A 17,525-nucleotide genomic window follows, 5' to 3' on the forward strand; every position below is an offset into this window, starting at 1 on the left:
GTGCTCAGATTAGCTATTGATGATCACGTTGATAAATCATATAAAACAAATAGCCAATCACACAAAAACATGTTGCTGTGACTGTGAGCATTAAACAATTAACTAAACAAACACAACAGTACGTTATTGTTCAAATCAAATGAAAACATACATTTTGTCCACCGACATAATACAGGCACCTTACCCTCAAGAGATCCTCACGTGCTATGAGATTCTCCCACAATCCATTGCCGTAAAAAAGCTAATGCAGGCACACGTTTGTGACACCAGATGGCGCAATTGTGTATGTGTGTGTGGGGAGTCTTGAAGTAGAAAATTCGACTGGAGCGCCGCCACTGTGGGCTAAGCCCCGAATGTTTCCAGGTCCAGGCGACGCCCCTGTATACAGTATGACAGTGTGTGTGTCACAGTGTGTGTACAGTATGACAGTGTGTGTGTCACAGTGTGTGTACCTTCAGAGACAACAACGAGTTTCTTTAGGCAGATGCACTTGAAGAAACGTGAAACAGTGATGGGAGTTGAGCCAACATCGGGGATGATGGGGACAACGAGTTAGATGGAAATATCCCATGTGCTTTATCAGCGAGGAAGGGAAGGGGTGGAGAGAATGCTTTGGTGCGAGCCTCTTCACAGCCACACAGGAGCAGTTTGAATGGGTCATAAACATGATTCATCATCTGGCCCCAGAAGCATGCATTGTGAATATTACCGAATCCTGGATCATTCAAAAAGAGCAATCCCCTTTCTCCATTCTGTGCTTTGAGTTGCCAGCACTGACGGTAGCTGTGAAGATTTCTTCGATCTCCAGTTTACCGTCACTGTATCGCATCACTTCACAGTTGGAATGAAATATTAACTGTAACAACCTGGACATGAACATCAGCAGGACTCGGACACCACTGTCCAGTAGGTGGAGCTGCAGAGCTGACTCCACCAGAGCTCTGATTGAAAGCTACAGAGCAATCAGAGAGTGTTGGGAGGTGAGTCGTAAACTTGATGAATGAAGTGACTTGAATGAGAGTCCAAAGTGTATTTACTAAGACTGAAAGGAAGCACATGGGTTCACAATCTCTGCTTTGTTTCTGACAGCGCCACACCTACTCTCACAAGAAACAGCGCTGTCCATGGTTCTGGTCACATGGTCAATCATTTTGATAAATACAACTGATGGCACTGAGTATGGCTGCCTCTGTGTTGTGGTCTCACTGTGTGTCACGGAGGTGATCTCTTTACGGGTTGTATAGCTTCATTGTTGGTGATTGGGTTCACCTGGTGCCCTGTGTTGTCTCCTCCCCCTCACCTGTGTCTTGTTCGTTTGATTGGTCCTGTGTGTATTTAGGCTCTGTGCTTCCTGTTTGTGTGTGTGAGATCCTTGTTGCTGCTGACTGTGTTCACATGAGACAGTAATATTGAGGCTGTGTCGTGTACCACAAGGAGTAATAAATGCCCACACCGGGTTATATTTGAACTCTCTGCCTCCTTGCTTGGTCGGGCTGCTCGACGGTCAGCTTCACACTGTGTTGTTTTCTATTTGTTGTTGCTCGCAGCACATTGAGCTCTTTCACTAGAGAAGAGCTCATAAACATCAGAGAATCAAACCAGGTATTTGTATTCATCTTCTTCAGCCCCTCGTGGAATTATTGCCAAAGGTACTCTCGTGCGTCCTGAAGCAGTGAAGGGCTGAATGAGAGGGAAATAAGGAACATTTTGTTCTTACGTGCAATACTTTACTACTTCTTGTGTTTCGTGCTTTTTGGAGACGTGCACAGATTGATACTGGACTCAGCACTGCAGTAAAGCAGCTGGACAGCTGTCTCTCCGTGTCCCTAAGATGCTTTCAAACCAATAAGCAAAAATACCAAAGCCAAAACCTGGCAACCTGCACTTCACTGCAGCTGCAGACACTGCTCTGAGACGCTTTGTGGATGGATAATTAGCTGCTCATCGAGAAAAATATAGTTTGAGATAGAAAGACAACATGGTAGTATGAAGCAAAGAAAACGGCTAATGGAAATATATGTGTTTATTAAAAGGTTTTAATTGGAGCCTTCATTATACTGCTGGAAGAACAGAATTAAGAATAACTGTTTTTATTATATGAGATCTAGTTTTCCTAGCGCATTGCTTTGTTGAATCCTTCATTCCACGCGCTCTAAGGAGAGGTTACCATAGCTTCATGACAGTATCATGACATTGCTACACGGCCTGCGTGTGTTAAATGTAGTACAGTTGCTAGGTTGGAGGCGGGAATCAGCCATAGAAGCCCGGCTCCGCATTTTAGAAAGTAACTCAGCTACATTAAAACCCATGTTAGCCGGTATAGACCGGCAACAGGTAGCTCGTACTAGCCGTCCCCCGGTAACTCCTGAGCAGCCAGCAGACTGGGTGACTGCTCAGAAGGGGCATAACACGAAACCCGCAGGTCCCCACCAACCCGTTCACGTATCTAACAGATATTCCCCACTCAGCGAGACACCCGCTGAGAAGCCAACTCTGGTTATTGGTAGCTCTATTATGAGACACGTGAATTTAGAGACCGAAGCCTCCACAGTCACATGCATTCCGGGGGCCAGAGCGGGCGACGTTGAGGCGCATCTTAAACTGCTGGCTAAAAATAAACGTAAATACGGTAGGATTGTTATTCACGTCGGTGGTAATGATGTTCGTTTAGGCCAATCAGAATGCACCAAGCTTAATGTGGAGTCGGTGTGTAGTTATGCTAAAACAAAGTCGGACACCGTAATCTTCTCTGGTCCCCTCCCCAATCTGATCAATGATGACATGTATAGCCGCATGTCATCATTTCAGCGCTGGTTGTCTTGGTGGTGCCCAGCAAACAATGTGGGCTTCGTAAATAATTGGACAGCCTTCAGGGGAAAACCTGGTCTGATTAAGAGAGACGGCATTCATCCTACTTTGGAAGGTGCAGATCTCATTTCGGCAAACATTTCAGGGCTTTGTGGACTTAATCCATGACAAACTGGAGTTGAGACCAGGAGGCGGAGTCGCAGTTTTATACGCTTCTCTGCGCTCTCTCCTCGGCAGTCATCCATAGGAATCCCGAACCCAATAAAATACCCAATATTAGCGGTGTGTGTGTCTGCCCAAGGACAATTTAAGGTAAAACCTAATAGAGGTGTCATACATAATAACCTAATAAGAGGAAATGTAACAACTACTACAGTGCAACAAAACAGGAATATTAAATGTGGTCTCTTAAACATAAGATCTCTAGCATCTAAAGCAATATTGGTAAATGATTTAATATCAGATTATAATATTGATATATGCTGTCTCACTGAAACTTGGTTGAGACATGAAGAATATGTCAGCATAAATGAGGCCACTCCACCCAGCCATGTCAACACTCATATTGCTCGAGGCACGGGCCGAGGAGGTGGAGTTGCAGCAATCTTTGACTCAAGTTTACTTATCAATACTAAACCAAAGTTAAATTATACCTCCTTTGAAAGCCTCGTTTTTAGTCTTACGCATCCGACCTGGAAAACTTTGCAGCCAATCTTATTTGTTACAGTGTACCGTGCACCAGGTCCTTATTCAGAATTCTTATCAGAATTCTCTGAGTTTTTATCAACTTTGGTTCTTAAAACAGATAAAGTAATTATCGTAGGTGACTTTAATATTCATGTTGACGACGATAAAAATAGCCTTACTGTTGCATTTAACTCTATATTAGATTATGTTGGTTTCAATAGAAATATCGAAATATCACAACATTTGTGATATTGGGCTATATAAATAAACATTGATTGATTGAATTGTTCATGCAAAATGTACATGTTCTTTTAAAGGTCACCTATTATACAAAATCCACTTTTTCATGTATTTTATACATAAATATGTGTCCCCTCTGTATTAAGAGACTCTGAACGTTTCAGGAAAAAAACATTTGCTCACTTTTTGTCTTGATCCATTTATATAAAAGCCTTTTTTTGGGCCATGTTGTGATGTCATAATGGTTTTTTGGCTTGTGTAACCATTAGCTAATAACCAACCAAGCAAGGTACCATTGTGTTTAAAAAAAACAACCAAATATCTCTCAGAGGGGCGTGGGGAGTGCTCCTTATTTTCATCTAAAGCAGTGCTTCTCAAAGTGTGGTCCGCGGACCACTGGTGGTCCGTGAGCGCCCCCTAGTGGTCCGTGAGTATATTGGTAACATTTCACATTTGAAATAAATAAATACATTTAAGTTTTCCGCACTCTCGCGGGAATATCTCCGCTATGGAGCGAGTTTAAGATTAACTTTCAATTGCATGATATAGCCCAGCGCAACACCTTCATCACACATGTGGCCACTTGTTTGTACCATTTTCAGGCGATTTGTAAAAAACGATGTGTTTTTGGATATTTGTGGAGTTAGGTGGTCCGCGAGTTTTTTTTTATTGGTTAAGTGGTCCTTGGTATGAAAAAGTTTGAGAAACACTGATCTAAAGTAACAGACAGAGAATCAGCACTTTGGAAACAGGGCTGAAATAGAGGGGATTATGGGATGCAATCAGAGACATGTTTTGAGACCTATAGTATATTGATGAAAAACAGTATAACAGGGGACCTTTAAATATGATGAGATGATGCTTTTATTCTGAAGGTCTACTTTATTTAAAATGGTAAGGTAACACATGCGACCTACTTTGCTCCTGGCTTTCTATTCTTGGGGGAAATTAAGCGTGAATCCAGCCTAGTGTCTCTCTCAGTCCTGCAACACCTTAGGCCTGATCGGAAGCCCCCCTCCACAATGCCCCCCAACACAGTATGAGAGCGTTTTTCTTTTTTGTGAAAAGGTCAAATAATATCGACACCTAGTGAAGACATCTGGAGTCAAGGGACTATGCAGGACTGAAATTCCCACAGCGCTGCTATTTAAGAAACACAGATATTGGCAAACGGTGTGGAAGACGCACTTCATATTAGAAAGAAAGACGATCTTAGTTTGATATAATTTAGTTTTGCCTTTTTGTTTCGAGTTGGTTGGAAATTGTAAAGGCCTATTTTCTTTGTAAAATGTGTTTTGATGAACCACGAGGCCACATATAATAACAGCACATCATTAGAAGCCAAACAAGTAACTGCATCTGCGAGTAAACTAATAAAATGAAAAGAAAACGTGTAAGAAATATCCGTTTGAAAGGCGTTTAAGTGGGTTAAGGAAACACAGGAAGGAAGCTGCGACACCGCTTTTAATATGCCTTTTTACCTGGAGAGAGCTGAGCATTCATTCCCCCCAACGTAGTCCCATACACAAACTGTGTGTGTGTGTGTGTGTGTGTGTGTGTGTGTGTGTGTGTGTGTGTGTGTGTGTGTGTGTGTGTGTGTGTGTGTGTGTGTGTGTGTGTGTGTGTGTGTGTGTGTGTGTGTGTGTGTGTGTGTGTGTGTGTGTGTGTGTGTGTGTGTGTGGCACAGCTTTCATATCTGTCATCTGTGCTGCAGTGGAAATGAACAAACAAGCCCCAGAGTGGAGCACACAGCCTGGGTTTCAGATGTTCTATAAAAAGCCTCCTCAGCTCTCTAACTGATGTCACGATGTGGGATTTAACCCGCACAACACGAAGAAAAAGACTCAGGGGTAACTTGTGATTTAGGGTTACCTTATTTAGGATTGTTTGATTTTCACTCAAAACTAATGTCTTCATAATGTGTCCTGTATTTGTGATGCAATACAAACACGTGTTTAATAAAATGTTAGTATCGTGATTTCGGTATGTTCGAGTGGCATTTCCAGAATTGTAAGTGTATGATTATCAGGATAATATACATACATTCTGAAAGCAGTATAATAGTTTTGAACTGTTAAAATATGTGAGATTCTACTATTTTCTCGAAGTCGCCTTGAGCAGGAAAGTGAACCACGAACTGTTCTTGGTGACGAGCCTGCACTTGTAATGGCAGCCGCTGCCATCAGCGTACGGATGTGTGGCTGAATGGGTAGACGTCGGTGTGTGTAGTAAAGTTCTTCAAGTTGTGGGTAGACCAGAAACAAACGCTCTCTCATTGCATCACACTGTTGATTTGTGTTTTCTAAGGTTGTCTGTTTCACCTACATTGAGAATGTATTTTATGTTGTGTGTTCACAGCAGTGCTTCTCAAAGTGTGGTTCGCGGACTACTGGTGGTCCGTGAGCGCCCCCTAGTGGTCCGTGAGTATATTGGTAACATTTCACATTTGAAATAAATAAATAAATTTAAGTTTTCCGCACTCTCGCGGGAATATCTCCGCTATGGAGCGAGCTTAAGTTTCACTTTCGATTGCATGTAACACCTTCATCACACATGTGGCCACTTGTTTGTACCATTTTCAGGCGATTTGTAAAAAACGATGTGTTTTTGGATATTTGTGGAGTTAGGTGGTCCGCGAGTTTTTTTTATTGGTTAAGTGGTCCTTGGTATGAAAAAGTTTGAGAAACACTGGTTCACAGCAACAGCTTCCAAATTCTTATGCAACACCTTGACTGTTAACTGATAAAGATATAACAAAGAAAATACTACACCGGTCCACAAAACCACTTTTGAGTCAACTTTGATAGGGCTACAAAGAGGGGGCTACACATTAAAGAGCTGCTATTCCTAAATCCCTCTTACAACTCATTTGGGAATACCCACACATTAAAACTAAGGGTCTTTAAAGGACTTTAAGAACATATGCATCATATTACTGTAACTTGAATGAAGCTTGGTAGGTAAAACAACAAAGACTGTCTTGGTCCTCCAGCAGTGATGCAGGCAGACCCAGATAGCCAGTTGGAACTCAATAACAAGTAGCCTTAATACCTTTATACGAGTGATTCCCCAAGCTTTGGGGGACTCTTGCTTCTCCATTGACACCCTTGATGGCGTCTCTGTTGAGTTTGTCGATACCTACAAATATCTGGGCTTTTGGTTGGACAGTAATCTCAACTTCAAACACCATATTGAAGTTCTAACTAAGAAATTGAAATTCACTCTTGGCTTCCTTTACAGACTTAAATGTTGTTTTTCAACTTCACCCCGTAAAAGGTTGGTCTCTGGCTTATTCCTGTCCCAGCTGGACTACGGTGATACCATTTATAGATTTGCCTGTCCCACTGTTTTGGCCAAACTTGACCCACTCTACGATGCTGCACTGCGATATATATCAAATGCACCCTATAGGACTCATCATTGCAAACTGTATAGCCTAACTGGATGGTCCTCACTTACTATGCGTAGGATGCAGCATTGGTTTTTATTAATGTATAAAGCCATTTTAGGTAAGCTTCCACTGTACATATGTGCCAGATTTGCTCCAGTTTGTGACTCTTACAACCTCAGATCCAGTGCCTGGATACGGTTCCAGGTTCCTGCTGTGCGGACTGAGGCTGGGAAAAGGAGTCTTTTTTATTATGGTCCTTGGTCTTGGAATGACCTTCAATCACGCCTCAAACTGAGGGCACTTGTCCTATAGCGTGTTTTAAATTAAAGTTGTCTGAAGTCCTTACCACCAGCTGCTCTTGCAGTAATAAGTAGTGCACCTTTCGTACTGTCCTAATGTGCACAATGTAGTGACTGCTTTTTATCTTTTGTTTTCTTAGTTATGTTCTCTGTATTTTATATGTTTGTGTTATGTGTTATGTGTAACGTTGCTGCCTTCTTGGCCAGGTCAGCATTGCAAATGAGATTCTATCTCAATGCTTTTATCTGGTTAAATAAAGGTTAAAAAAACAACAAAAAAACACACATCCCTTCATGTCGTCACAGAGACTTCCAATGAACTGGTGAGGGACCACGAACACCAGCAGGTCAGCCGCCTCTGGGGCATCGCGCAGCTTCGGGACAGCCGCCTGGAGAAAACAAAGAGACATACCGCTTCCAACTGAGCACAAGGTGGGCTTTGAGTTGTCTCGTGATGTCTCATTAGAAACTGATTCGGAAGTTGACATCGAGGTTAAAACTGGGCTGAATCTGGTTCACAAGTCACATCAAACCTTATTTTTTACATTTGAATAACTATATTTAATATATTCATGACCTGTTTCCATTTGAAGCCACAAGCAGTGTTACCTACACGGCTTCAAAGCGCTGCGGTACATTTGTGATGGCTAAAAGAACATTTCTCTCACCACATTCTCCCGCAGTTTGTATCGCGGAAGGCACTTGATGTTTTCATGCTCCGTGTTGATGATGTGCGATGGCTGAGCCCCTGCAACCCAAGCAGTCAGGAGTTCAGTGTGTTTTTTAAATTGAATTAGAGGTTTGTCTGCTGTAGATAAGGCACTATATGAGGTGCTTGTATATACAACTATCTGTTGTCATGCTCCATACAGGGGTCAAGTGAGGACAACTGGGTTTATTGGTTAGCTAAAACATATGCAGTCCTGGATGAAGGTTATAATATTCTACTTTTGCTCAAACACTTTTAAAGAGCGTAGAAGTATTGCCATTTTGTGTTCAATCCGTCACTAAATATGTCACTGCGGAATTATAAATGACATATATAATGTGCAAGCATTACATGAGCCTTGACACCTACTGTAGGCATTTTAAAAGTACGAGTTACACAAAGTAATTCAAGCATTTGTGAACTGAATATGGATAAAGGCAGCAAGTGGGTTGGCTTCACAAGTCCATTATTACACGACACACTTAAGCAGAAGACAGTTTCATTCCACAGGCCATAAGGCTGTAGAACATCTGAACTTTGGAAAAAACATCCATAACATTCATCTGTTTGCAACTTAAAAAAACGAATGATCTAATATATCATATTCCAATTACTTGTAGACTATTCTTGCATTATTTCTATTCTGTTTTATTTGTATTTACTTGCGCTATTATATCTGTTTAATTGTGTTGCACTGTTGGAGGAGCCTGTGAACTAAGATTTTCATTGACATCGACACTGTGTACAAATGACAATAGAAGCCTTGAATGTTGAATCTTTTTAGTTTTATTTATTTTCTGTTGTATGTATTTGCATGGCATTCGATATTGAGGTTCGCTTTTATATTGTGATCAATTGGTTTAGGTTACTGATGACAATATTTGACATGTAATTCGTTATTGTGTGACGTGTTTAAAATAAGTGGCATCCAGCTCCTGTCCTCTGTCCTCTCACAGCTCCACACAGTGCTGTCCCTCTCTAAGCTCCGCCTCCACCCAGTTTACCAGTTCCCGCAGCCGAGAATGGAGACTCTGAGCGGGGAGGCCATGTGTGGAGCTGTCGGTGTTCGCTCTGCTGGCTCTCTGTCCTCCACTCACAGGGACTGGGAATGTGCCGTAGACGAGTCCGTTGGAAGAAGTTGTAGTTTTCGTGTTTGTTGACGTAAACGGTGGTCTCTCGATTACATAACAGGTATACTTGCTGCATAAAAGATAACATCATTCCGAATGAACAAAGGCTTTAAGGATTATGCATATGCAGCAGATATCGTGTTTTTATGCTAAAGATAACAGAATAAAAATCCCTTTAATATGACTGATTAGAAACCTGAGAAACCTCACACACAACACAGTGGCCCTTTCTCATTTAATCAAATCCCCCTCCCCGACTCCTCGACTCCTCTGTCCTCCGGTAGTGACCCGGAAATAAATTTCAGCGCGCCATGTTGAAGGACATCTCATTTCTCTAAATGCACTTCGAGGACCGAGGATCGAGCGTCGAGGAGGCTCTCTGGAGGAGCTATAACCGAGGATACACTGATGGGTCCTCCACGGCTCCTTTGTGGATGCATTTCCGGGAACAGAGATGTTGCAAAGAGTCGTGACGTATGGTCGCACGGCTGGACGCACGGCTGGATTTATCTCAGCCAATGACAGCTCTGCATGCATCCCCTGGATATTATTTTATTAACTGCTTTCATCGCGTCGCGATGTTTCCAGTGAGAACAGCTGTGAGGTCCGTGCAGAAAGCAGAGCAGTGTGTATAATATATATCACTCAGTATAACAGACCTACTCTCTTTATTTGCTTTAGTTCATATCTACAAACAAAGAGTCGATATTTTTCTAAAACCATTTAGTGCTTCACATAATAAAATACACAACGGCTGTTAGCCTATAGGTGCGTGTGTGTGTGTGTGTGTGTGTGTGTGTGTGTGTGTGTGTGTGTGTGTGTGTGTGTGTGTGTGTGTGTGTGTGTGTGTGTGTGTGTGCGTGCGTGTGTGTGTGTGTGTGTGTGTGTGTGTGTGTGTGTGTGTGTTGTACAGTGTGTGCGTAGATGCAGCGGACAGACCGGTCTCAGTTGGTTTGGTGTCCTCTGCTTACTTTCAATACTTGTAAATAAAATGTTGGCCCGTAATTTATTGTCCTCATTGTAGCGACCAGAGGGGAGAGGGGGGGGGGGGGGGCGGATATATTCAGTCTCTGATAGTGTTACGTTATTATGAGAGTGCTCTGTTTGATTCTGAAATTGTATATATATATATATATATATATATATGTGTGTGTGTGTGGGGGGGGGGTGTTATATTTCCAGGTGCTTACTCTGAAGACTGTTTGCATTCATGCATTATTAAAAAGACACCACATGTGCAAAAATCATCTGTGAGCCCACGCACGGCTGATAATATGTCAGCTCAGCATCATGTCCAAAGGTCCTTGGCTGCAGGTTTATTAGGAATATTCTCGTTTCTAATAATAACATAAATACAGCCCATGGAATGTTATCTGGGCTTTTACTGCATTATTGATTCCCAGTGGCCGGCTTTCGGGGGAGTATCCCGGGCTTTCGGGGGAGTGGCCAACCCGGGATTTCCAAAATAAAAACGCAATAACGTCAGAGAGAGAGAGAGAGAGAGAGAGAGAGAGAGAGAGAGAGAGAGAGAGAGAGAGAGAGAGCTCCGCAGTGTAGAGTCGGAATATCCCTCCCGTGTGTCACAGTGTGAGAGGATGGAGTAAAGCTCCACTTGTTTCCCTCTCTCTCTCATCGCTGCATCACTTTCCAGAGCGCTGCATTGTTCTGCATTAAACCCTCACATTTCCGTCCTGTGCGCCTTTACGCGTCCCGATCCAGCCTCAGCATGAAGCAGAGTCCCGCTCGGAGCCCCTGCAGGAGGCAGGAGCAGCGGGGCGGACAGCCGCACAGCCCCGCTGCCGTGGAGCACCGAGCAGGCTCCGGGACCAGGGACAGCGGCGCAGGGTCGGGCCCCTCGCCCCTTAAAACAGCCCGCACCAAGAGGCACCTGGAGGGGGTCCTGAGGAAATACACTAACCCGCTCCACGGCTGGCAGAGCAGGTAGTGTGCTTTTATTCATCCACTTGTGATGTTTGTTTTTATTGTTAGGGGATTTGGAGATTTGAACGGTTGTTTTAATCGTATTCCTATAATATTCATATTGGGTCAGAGCAATACATCTGCTGTAGTTATGACCACGACTTGACTAATATAAAGGTGTTTCAAATGATGATTAGAAGTTTTGATTTTACTTAAACTTGAATTTATCAGGTTTATCATTCCATTTTTATAAAAATCCTATCTGAAAACATCCCCAATAATTCCGATAACCCTATATATTTTTGCAACATAAAAGTCTTAAACCTGTTTCAAGCCTTTTTAACAAAGTAATCTCTTTCGCTCCATTATATTGTGTTGATCCCCACCCCTTAATCAACATCTCTGTACAATTAAAGACATGCACAAGGATCCACAACCATTTTCATTTCATCTAAGTTACATCATGCCAATTTGGGGACACATCACACTAAATCTGTGAAAACGCCATCAGATCATGTTTCCACTCACTCCTCTGCTCCGTGCACTGTGCAGGATGCATCCAGCTGCACTCTGTGGAGAGGCTCTGAGAGAGGAGAGGAGATGAGGGGGTGGAAGTCCCAGAAACACTGAATGAGTCATCCTAGATTAGGAAAGCCCTCTGCTCCACTCCTGCATCTCTATACCAACCCCCTGCACACACACACACACACACACACACACACACACACACACACACACACACACACACACACACACACACACACACACACACACACACACACACACACACACACACACACACACACACACACACACACGCACCACACACACACACACCACACACACGCACGCACACGCACGCACGCACGCACGCACGCACACACGCACGCACACACACACACACACACACACACACACACACACACACACACACACATACCATGTATACATCACTTCAGGGGACATTACATTGACTTACATGCATTTCCTAGAGACTTATCCTAACCCTAACCCTTACCCTAATCCTAAACCTAACCAAGTCTTCACCCTAAAATTAATGATTCCCCTTATGGGGACCTCCAATTTGTCCCCATAAGGGAGGCGAGTCCCCACACGTGACTATGTAAACAGATGTAGGTCCCCACATAGTAATGCTAGTCCACACACACACACACACACACACACACACACCACCCACCCACCCACCCACCCACCCACACACACACACACACACACACACACACACACACACACACACACACACACACACACACACACACACACACACACACACACACACACACACACACACACACACACACACACACACACACACACACACACACACACACACACACACACACACACACACACACACACACACACACACACACACACACACACACACACACACACACACACACACTCCCTCTCTGTCCCACACTGCTGTACTCGACTCAGTTTGTGTGTGTGTTACAATTACGTTATAAATATCTCCCTTCTTCATTAAACCCTGATCTGAGCCTTCTTCACTCTGCATCGTGTGAGCTGAGGCTGGAGACAGTTTCATCACACTGATTGTGGCGTTATTGTTGTTCTCAGTCTGTCAGCAGGGATGTAGTTGTTGTTGGTTGTTGTGACAAGGTGGTTGACAGAGAATATGCACCAGAGAGTTATAGCTGCTTTCACTGAGCCAAGACATTCTGCCTTGATTAATCATGTATTCTCTTTCCGTTTGACTGCTAGAGCCAAAGCACTTCTTTGCTTTCTGCGCTTTTTTTTAAATGTGCAAAAAGAAAACATTTAATAACGTCCTACTATATAGGAAACAGATAGTCAGTGATGTAATATATATACAGTATACAGACACGGGACACGAAGGACATACTTTACAAAATAGTAAAGGGGGCCGGACAGAAAAAAGGGAGACAAAAACAAATATATATTTAAAATGTTCCATAAGATAACATTTTTGAACTGCATTACATTTTTTGTTATTCTGTGACGTTTTTAAAGTAACGTTGACATCCAGGGGGGACCTCACGAAACATTGAAAATAACAGACATTTCAACAAAAATGAATACAATAATAATAGTAATAACAATTATTAAACAATCCAAGCGACACAAGAAAATCATGGTAAAATAGACAACATGAGAAAACACTATAAGAATCCCAAACTACAACACATCTCTTCTACAAGTGTCCCCTGCACAAAATAAATGAGAAACCAAATAAAAAAAAAACTTCCAGTCAAAACAACATGTGAAAGGCCTGATTGTCTAAACTTGAATGAAGGTAAATACAATCAAAGACCAAAACAAGTACATTTGATGGAGTCTGCGAAAGTCATGAAAATAAGAAATCCATTCGAATGTTGTGTTGGTGAACGGCTGCTGCGAGGGGTTCCGCCAAAGTCTCTGGAGACAACACTATTTCAATATGTTCTGTTGGGAGTGATATGCTGGCCTAATTGAAGAAATTGGGGCATTTTGTGCACTAGATAACAGCTGACAGGTCTGAGACAATAATCCGATTAATTTAAGAGTAATTTATTTGGGATATGATAGAATTACTATGATTACTATTGGAAACTATTCAATGTGGGATTCTCTTTTATGAGCAGAGAAGTAGTAGGAGTAGTTGATCATTCGATGAATGCCTGGTAACAGATGTGTCAGTGGTGAGTGAAACACAGTTTATTGAAGTTGGACACGTAAGCATTAAAGGAAGAAATCTGGCGTGCAGTTGGAAAATGAAAGTTCTGGTAAATGAAGGAACTGAATGGTCAGGGGTTGAGGGGGACTGAGGCGGACAAGTAGAGCTGCTTGGGAGGCCGGCCCAGACGCTGGAGAGCTGATATAGGATCCATGGGTAGGAGAGGTCAGACGGACATCCAGTGGGCATTTCAGATTCAACTGTATATTACGTCACCCATTGGTTACTGGACTGGCGTTTTGGATCACGAGTTCGGCATTTTGACATTTGCCATCTTGGTTTTTGGCCATCACCATCTTTTTTTTTAATTCGAAGTGACACAAAGTTGGAGTACAAACAGTTCATTTTCAAGAACGGAAAACATTTGAGAAATGCATGGTTAAGAATGCAACAGAAAAATACAGAGAACACCTTAACCAGACAATGCTTTGGTAGAGATCTGATAGTCAAGATAAGGGATGTGGATGGACTTCGAATCAGGGGGTAGCAAGTTCGAGTCCCACTGCAGTCAGCATGCCGTTGACACTTCACCCCAAATTGCTCCTGAACTGTCAACTAGAGGGCGGGGGGAGCCTCACTGCAAATTGGGGTGAAGCTGTGGACCTCTGTCGCCTGTCAGCGCAACTTACACGATGCCGTTTAAACACAGTTAAATAAATAAACTGCCGGCCGTCAGCGATCGAGCCCAGTCGTCAACGGCCCGCTGGCGACCGGGCTCGGTTCGCTGACGACCGGACGTACTGTGATTCTCCAGAACACACAGTTGGCCAGTCCGCCCCTGTGTAGCGTATTATTTTCGATGACAGATGAGCAGATCGCCACTGGGCTTTCAACTAAAGACACAGCCACGCAAAAACTGCGGCATGTACAGCTCCTTATGGGTACTGCAATGTGTGAAGTGCGCTACACCCCTGGTCGTTTCACCATGGAGGAAAGCAGCAGAAAGTCGACTGGAGTTCAAGAGAGCGGGGTTATCCTTCTGCGCTGCGTTGCGTGCATGGCTTCCTTCTGCAGGGGGAGACGCGCTCTGCCGGTGGTCTCGTTCAGGATCCCAAAGTACAATTTAAATATTTCGCACACGTATTCCTAGTGTGCCACTGGTTACGGTTCCGCGTGCCAGGGGTGGAACACGTGCCAGGGGTTGCCGACCCCTGATCTAAATGAACTCTTCTCTCTTTCTCCTCTCTCCAACCTTTTAGTAGCCGCTCCGATCCTCTGATAGATTTAAGAGATAGCGAGAGCTACATGATCTAAAGGTTGGCTGGACACCTTGCTGACAGATGAGTGAGGTGTCAGGGTTGGAGAGAGATCAATACACTCACTGTCCAAGCATTTCATTCAGCTCCTATTTCACCCTCCTTGGATTGCAGAAGACAACGTGGATAAGAACTGCTTTCTTGTCCGTCAAGTGACCTCACTTCCTTCCTTTAATGGCTAGTCTGATGTCATTACAAAGATGCCATATCCTGCCAATTTAGTTTTTCGCTTCACCACGTTGAGGAGGATGACTATTTAATCATAAAGGATTACACCTCAAGTTTCTCATGACAAGCCTTCTGCCCCATCCTACCAAGTTGACAGGTGTATCAGGTTTTGAATTTGGCTTATTCCTCAACTCTCTTCAAAGGTGAAAACAGCTGTTGCCTACATCCCTAACTCAGTGGCGAGCCGAGACTTTTATACCTAGGCCCTCTGACCCCCCCCCCCCTCCCTCGAACAAAAAGAGGAGTTATTACGTCACAGCGTAGACTTCAGCGGAATATCAAAACAGCGGCCCGGGGTGCAAAACGCATCGATGACAGCGACCCTCTACCACACAAAACAACACCATTTATATAACCACCTATCATGACAGGGCACCCACAGCCAAGTAACAATTACAAATGTAATTGACTCAGGCCTACCTTTGATGATAAATCACTGAAACACAAAGTCCATCCTCCTGTCCTTTTGGATGAAGCACTTGCGGGTCATTCAGCTGATCCTTTGCCACTCCAGGTTATCATTGCAACTCAATCTTGAAAATGACTCGGTTCATAATTTCGCAACGATGTCATCACTATCACTGAAGTGAGCCATCATGAACGAATTTATGCTAATCATAAATCTATCTATCATAAATCTATCGATTAGATTTATGATTCGAAAATAATAAAAGTAGGGTAGACATGTGGATATTATCCGGCTGAACAAAACGTGCATTTATCTAACAGGTTCGTTTTCCACAGACCTTATTTCGAGCTATTTTCCAAAATCCTATGGAGAAATCCCGTTGCTTTCTGTCGAGGGAATCCGAGCGCAGCTTACTTCCGGGTTTTAGGACGCGTCACTGCACCACTTGCATAGACCTCACAGCGGGCGGAACTTGTCATAAAGTCCGCGATAATAAAGCCCGTCCATTTAGAGGGAAGATATGATTGGTCAATCGTACTGTCAGTTGACATTACTCTCTCGTTGAGTTACTATAGCGGGCCCTCTGTGAATGTAGAGAGGGACCAAGCTCTCCCGTCTTCACATAACTCGCAGAGACGGCATTTAACCCTTCACATTCCAACAGAAACTGAACAGGCAGATTCGAAGGATTTATTTCTTTGGAAATGTTATTTTAAATACAATTAAACCAAGTTATTTTGGTAAAACTAATGAAAAATGTAACAAAAAATAATATTGGGACTCTTCACCACTCTCTACATTATCCAGAGAAAGAAATTGATTGAAATAATGTAATATGTGTTATAGTTTGTTACTGTCTGCAATTTAAACCTTTTGTGATGACCTTTCTATCACTTTTCATTGTGTGACAAAGCAGGCCAAGGTAGACTGGTCAGATGCATACTTGGAATCTCATTCAGTATGACATCCGGCTATTTTTGGCATATTGCAGATTTTGCTTTTGTTTGCTGATGTTATATTATTTATTTAGCGCTTCTCACTGCATGGTTTACTTTGATTGCTTTTGTTTGGCTCTCTGGGTTTGGACTGCTGCCTATCTTTGGAATAAGCCTTATTGTATTTTGACCCTTATGTGTCTCTTTGGGTTGTGGGTTCTTACCTGTTCTGGGTCCATTAACGGTTTGTACCGTGATCATTCTCTAAACCACATCTTTACCATTGTGTTGTCTCATTATAAAACAGATGTCGCAGTGATTTTTTTGCTTGCCACAGGCGGTCGGCTGAAAAAGGATTCTGTGTGACATTCTGAAGTGCATTCTTAATTGCGTTGTTTATTTTCAGGACTCAGGGGCATTCTCCATGCAAGTGTCAGCATTCTTAACATGTTTTATGCTCTGCCATGTTCCCAGTCGCATCTGAAGCCGGACGGTTTAACGTAGCACGCCTCACCCTCTAACTGCTTCACAAATGATACGTAGACAGGGGGTGATTGATCTACACTGCTTTATGGCTTGCTCATCATTTACATGTGTAAAAGAAAGGAGGTCTGAGTTGGATCCACTGCATTCCACACACTCACACGACAGCGTGGAGCAGAGGAAACAGATTGCTGTGTGAAAACAGATTTAAATTATTCATAGCGTTCTCTTTCTTCTCATGGCTTGGTTTCCTTGTCTTCAAGTCAACTTGGTTCTCTTTCTCTGTAGCACCCTCTCTCTCTCTTTCTTTC

The 17,525-nt window shown here is 43.1% G+C and overlaps 1 protein-coding gene and 1 pseudogene across 3 annotated transcripts in view; both read left to right on the top strand.

Moving 5' to 3' along the window:
- The first annotated feature begins 872 nt into the window (after window positions 1-872).
- On the top strand, window positions 873-11,788 carry LOC139435395 (uncharacterized; annotated as a pseudogene).
- Window positions 10,832-17,525, top strand: part of LOC117460964 (oxysterol-binding protein-related protein 10-like) — a 127,658-nt gene continuing 120,964 nt past the window's right edge. For all 3 annotated transcript variants that reach the window (XM_034102619.2, XM_034102621.2, XM_034102622.2), the window contains exon 1: window positions 10,832-11,205. The gene's annotated coding sequence lies outside the window, so the exon portion shown is untranslated. The remainder of the gene's footprint in view (window positions 11,206-17,525) is intronic.

Source organism: Pseudochaenichthys georgianus, chromosome 16 (assembly GCF_902827115.2).
Source record: "Pseudochaenichthys georgianus chromosome 16, fPseGeo1.2, whole genome shotgun sequence".
NCBI classification, from domain to species: domain Eukaryota; kingdom Metazoa; phylum Chordata; class Actinopteri; order Perciformes; family Channichthyidae; genus Pseudochaenichthys; species Pseudochaenichthys georgianus.